The sequence below is a fragment of the Myotis daubentonii genome, chromosome 2, assembly GCF_963259705.1.
Source record: "Myotis daubentonii chromosome 2, mMyoDau2.1, whole genome shotgun sequence".
Lineage (NCBI taxonomy): Eukaryota > Metazoa > Chordata > Mammalia > Chiroptera > Vespertilionidae > Myotis > Myotis daubentonii.
This window is the reverse complement of record NC_081841.1, coordinates 116,590,960-116,596,959: the sequence shown is the minus strand read 5'-3', so window position 1 is coordinate 116,596,959 and position 6,000 is coordinate 116,590,960.

The window sequence follows — 6,000 nt, the reverse complement described above, 5'->3', positions numbered from 1 at the left end:
GGTCTCAGAGAACCTTTCTACTTTAGGTATTGGACCCTCATCCAGTTTTAGCCACAATCCATGTTTTTAAACAGAGAAGGAACCGCCCCCCGCCCCCCCCCCCAATCCATGTTTTTAGAACAGAGAAGGAACCTCCCCCTCCACCCCCCCCCCACACCCACACCCACACACACCATATAATTCATGTTGGTCCATATGGTGGCAAACCAAGGAAAGGAATCTTGTATCTAGTTTTGCAATGGGTCCATATGGTGGCTGGCAAAAAAGGGAATTCTTCATCCATGTTTAGATTCAGCCCCATGAGGACACTCACACTAAAAGAACTCGAAGGCACACCTTAAAAATGAGCTCCAAAGTAAAATAAATCAAATGGTATACCTATTTTAAATGGCTTTGGAGGTCTCTCCCTGCCCCCTACTTTATCATGGGGGTGGGCTAGGCAGCAACAATCTTGTGCTAGGGCACCACTTTTAGTACCAGCTTCCTTTTCTCCTCTCTAGAAAAGTCTCACTTTTTTTGGTATATTTTTATTATTTATAGTATTATAGATATCTCCCATTTACAAGCCCCCCCACCCTTAGTCCCCTCCATCCAACCCCTACCTCCAACACAGGTCTTTACCACCCTATTGCCCATGTCCATGGGCTACGCATATCCTATCTAATAAAAGAGAAACATGGTAATTGGTGTACAACCGCTACCCTTCCCATTGGCTAATCAGCGAGATATGCAAATTAACTGCCAGCCAAGATGGCGGCAGCAGCCAGGCAGCTTGAAACTAACATGAGGCTTGCTTGCTTCAGTGACGGAGGACTCCAAGGTTCCCCACCGGCCTTGCCGGCCTCTGAGCCTGCAGTTTAAGAAACATTGTAACAAATATACAAGCTAAACAAAACCCCAGAAACCTGCTTTCAGCTAGCCAGGATCTCAGAGCTGGAGTTGATACAGAGTTTCGATTATAGAACCGAAACAAACCAGATACCTGCTTTCAGGAGCGGAGGCCTAAGAGCTGGAGACTCAGAGCTAAAGCTGGCCCAGAATAAAAGGAAAAAAAGGAGCAGTTGGGAGCTTCCGTCATCCGCCAGCCTGAAAACAGCCCTCAGCCCCTCACCCAGACTGGCCAGGCACCCCAGTGGGGACCCCAACCCTGAAGGGTATGTGACCAGCTGCAAACAGCCCTCAGCCCCTCACCCAAGCTGGCCAGGCATCCCAGTGGGGACCCCCACCCTGAAGGGTGTGTGACCAGCTGCAAACAGCCCTCAGCCCCTCACCCAGGCTGGCCAGGCACCCCCAGTGGGGACCCCCACCCTGAAGGGTGTGTGACCAGAGGCAAACAGCCCTCAGCCCCTCACCCAGGCTGGCCAGGCATCCCAGTGGGTACCCCCACCCTGATCCAGGACACCCTTCAGGGCAAACAAGCCGGCCCCCACACGTGCACAAGGCCTCTATCCAATATAGTAAAAGGATAATATGCCTCCTAGCACCGGGACCAGCGGAGCCGCGAGGCCTCCCGACACCGGGAACAGCGTGACAGGGGGCAGCGCCCAAACCCCTGATCACCCTGCGGCTCTGTGTGTGACAGGGTGCGGTGCCCCAACCCCCCCCCCCCCACGGGCCCTGCTCTGTGTGCGACGGGATAGAGCCATAACCTCCCCATCGGCCCTGCCTTGAGTGTGACAGTGGTGGTGCCCCAACCCCCTGATTGGCCCTGCTCTGTGGGTGATAGAGGGTGGCGCCCCAACCCCCTGATCCGCTCTGCTCTGTGTGTGACGGGGGCAGTGCCCCAACTCCCCTATCGCCCCTACTCTGTGAGTGACAGGGGGGAGCTCCTAAACCCCCTGATGGGCTCTGCTCTGTGTGTGACTGGGGGAGCTCCCCAAACACCTGATGGGTCCTGCTCTGTGTGTGACAGGGGGAGCTTAATTTCTAGTTGGTTCTTTATCACAACATCAAGGGTCTCATTAGATTTCTTGAGGATCTCACTACATTTATTGGCAGTTTTTAGAAAATTATTGAAAGACCTTAAAAGTGTGGTTTTGAGCTATATATCTTCCATTTCTGATATCTGCGTCGTTTGTCTCCCCATTTTTTATGCTTTCTTGGTGCAACCCCTAGTGGTCTTTATGCACAGTCTTGTTGTAGTTAAGCCTAGATTATTGTAGGTAATACTGGCGGGGATTTGACCTCCAGGCCAACAGGCTGTGAGAATCAGCTGTGTCTGCAGTGAGAGAACTTCTGTCATCTAGGGAGGTGCTAATCTAGCCTTTGCCTGAGGCTATCCAGCAAATGGCTCTGTGCAGGGCTTGGGCGGGGCAGGTCACACGGGATCAACAGGGTGGGCCAGAGTGAGCAGTTACGGCTGCTCTCAGTCCCGTCCCCAGGGGCTCTGCCTCTCTGAGTCCCAGCAACTGCTGCAAACCTCGGAGCGAAAGCTGCCTTCAAGTTTGAACCGAAGCCAGACAGTCCCGCTTCTCCCGTTTGAGTCTGGGTCACTAAAGACTCGCCTGGATCTGGAGCTCAGAGTCTGCGACTCCCTCCTGATTGAAAATGCCAACCGTGCCCTCAACCACCAGCCCGCTCTGCATGCACTCCACACCTTAGTATTTTACTTCAGCACTGCGCCTCCTCTGAGTCTCGGTATGCGTTTCTCTTTCCTCCTAGTTGTAGGACTTCCACTCAGCCAGCTTTCCTGTGGTTCTGGATAATGTCTGTTCAGTCTTTTAGTTGTATTTTTGAAGTGGTTGTTCGAGGCAGTAAACTCCGGCGTTAACCTATGCCGCCATCTTGGTTCTCCCTGAATCTATTTCTGTTCATTAATTTATATTGATCATTATATCCCACATACGAGTGAGATCATATGGTATTTCTTTCTCCAACTGGTTATTTCGCTGAGCATAATCCTCTCCAGTTCCATCCATGCTGCTGCAAATGGTAAAAGTTTCTTTTTTTTTTATAAAGGTATAGTATTCCATTGTGTAGACGTACCAGTTTTCCAATCCACTCAATTGCTGATGGTCACTTAGGCTGTTCCTAAATTTTAGCTATTATAAATTGTGCTATGAACATAGGGGTGCATATATACTTTCATACTGGTATTTCTAGTTTCTTAGGATATATTCCTAGAAGTGTGATTACTGGGTGAAATGGGAGTTCCATTTTTAATTTTTTGAGGAAACTCCATACTGTTTTCCACCAGTCTGCATTCCTACCAGCAGTGCATAAGGGTTCCTTTTTCTCCACATCCTTGCCAACACTTGTCGTTTGTCAATTTGTTGATGATAGCCATTCTGACAGGTGTGAGATGGTACCTCATTGTTGTTTTGATTCCCACCTCTCAGATGATTAATGACTTTGAGCATGTCTTCATATGTCTCTTGGCTTTCTGTGTCTATTTAGTTCCTTTGCCCATTTTTTGATTGGGTTGTTTATCTTCCTTTTGTTAAGTTGTATGAGTTTAATGTAAATTTTGGAGATTAAACCCTTATCAGAGACAGCATTGGCAAATATGTTCTCCCATGCAGTGGGCTTTCTTGTTGTTTTGTTGATAGTTTCTTTTGCTGTGCAGAAGCTTTTTATTTTGATGTAGTCCCATTTGTTTATTTTCTCCTTAGTCTCCATTGCCCTAGGAGCTGTATTGGTAAAGATATTGTTAGGACATACTTCTGCTATTTTGCTGCGTAAGGAGGATTCTAAGATTTTTATGGTTCCCCAACTTACATTTAAGTCCTTTAGCCATACTGAGTTTGTATTTGTGTATGGTGTAATTTGGTGATCTAGTTTCATTTTTTTTTTCATGTATCTGACCAAATTCCCCAGCACCATTTATTGAAGAGACTGTCTTGACCCCATTGTATGTTCTTGCCTCCGATGTCAAATATTAATTGAGCATAATGGATTGGGTCAATTTCTGGGTTCTCTGTTCTGTTCCATTGGTCTATATATATGTTCTTGTGCTAGTACCAGGCAGGTTTGAGAACAGTAGTCAACAGAGACTACTATAATAGTAATGTGTCACTAAAACAGATAAAGATCAATTTTTTTAACAAGGAGTAAAAAGGAGAGAGAAAAACTAAAGCAGGAACATGAGAAGAGAAACAGGATGAAAAAAAGAGAAGTGAAGAAGAAAGGGGTGGCAAAAAGGAAAAAATGAGATAATGTAAAATAATGGTAAAAAAATAAAATGAAAATAGAATGTTGTACACTAATCCAAAAAAAGGAGAAACCAAGATGGCGCATAGGTAAACACCGGAGATTGCTGCCTCGCACAACCACTTCAAAAATACAACTAAAAGACAGAAAGGACATCACCCAGAACCACAGGAAGGCTGGCTGAGGGGAAATTCTACAACTAGAAGGAAAGAGAAAAGCATACCGAGACTCAGAGGAGGCGCAGTTCTGAAGAAAAATAAAAAGGTGCGGAAGTGCATGCGGAGCAGGCGGGCGGATGAGGGCGCGGTTGTCTGTTTCAATCGGGAGGGAGTCTCAGGCTCTGAGCTCCAGTTCTGGGCGAGTCTCTGGGGACCCAGACTCATACGGGAGAAGTGGGACTGTCTGGCATTGGTCAGAACTCGAGCGCAGCTGTCTCTCCGAGGTACTTGCAGCGGTTGCTGGGACACTGAGAGGCAGAGCCTCTGGGGACGAGACTGAGAGCAGCCATAACTGCTTGCTCCACCGGCCCTATTGATCCCCTGGGACCCGCCCTGCCCAAGCCTTGCACAGAGGCATTTGCTGGATAGCCTCAGGCAAAGGCTAGATTAGCACCTCCCTAGAGGACAGAAGTTCTCTCACTGCAGACACAGCTGATTTTCACAGCCAGTTGGCCTGGAGGTCAAATCCCCCCAGTGTTACCTACATCAAGGCTTAACTACAACAAGATTGTGCACAAAGACCACTAGGGGGTGCACCAAGAAAGCATAAAAAATGTGGAGACAAAGAAACAGGACACATATGACAGAAATGGCGGAAAGCAAAATGCTGGATATAGAGTTCAAAACCACACTTTTAAGGTCACTCAAGAGCTGTCTAGAAGCCGCTGATAAATTTAATAGGGCCCTCGAAAAGACTGGTGAGACCGCCGATAAATATAGTGTGATCCTCAAGAAATCTAATGAGACCCTCGATGTTGTGATAAAGGACCAACTAGAAACTAAGCATACACTGACTGAAATAAAGAATATTATACACACTCCCAACAGCAGACCAGAGGAGCGCAAGAATCAAGTCAAAGATTTGAAATGTGAAGAAGAAAAAACACCCAACCGGAAAAGCAAAATGAAAAAAGAATCCGAAAATACGAAGATAGTGTAAGGAGCCTCTGGGACAGCTTCAAGCGTACCAACATCAGAATTATAGGGGTGCCAGAAGATGAGAGAGAGCAAGATACTGAAAATCTATTTGAAGAAATAATGACAGAAAACTTCCCCCACCTGGTGAAAGAAATAGACTTACAGGTCCAAGAAGCGCAGAGAACCCCAAACAAAAGGAATCCAAAGAGGACCACACCAAGACACATCATAATTAAAATGCCAAGAGCAAAAGACAAAGAGAGAATCTTAAAAGCAGCAAGAGAAAGAAACTCAGTTACCTACAAGGGAATACCCATACGACTGTCAGCTGATTTCTCAACAGAAACTTTGCAGGCCAGAAGGGAGTGGCAAGAAATATTCAAAGTGATGAATGCCAAGAACCTACAACCAAGATTACTTTATCCAGCAAAGCTATCATTCAGAATAGAAGGTCAGATAAAGAGCTTCACAGATAAGGAAAAGCTAAAGGAGTTCATCACCACCAAACCAGTATTATATGAAATGCTGAAAGGTATCCTTTAAGAAGAGGAAGAAGAAGAAAAAGGTAAAGATAGAAATTATGAACGACAAACATGCATCTATCAACAAGTGAATCTAAGAATCAAGTGAATAAATAATCTGGTGATCATAATAGAATCAGGGACATAGAAAGGGAATGGACTGACTATTCTTGGGGGGGAAAGGGGGGTGGGAG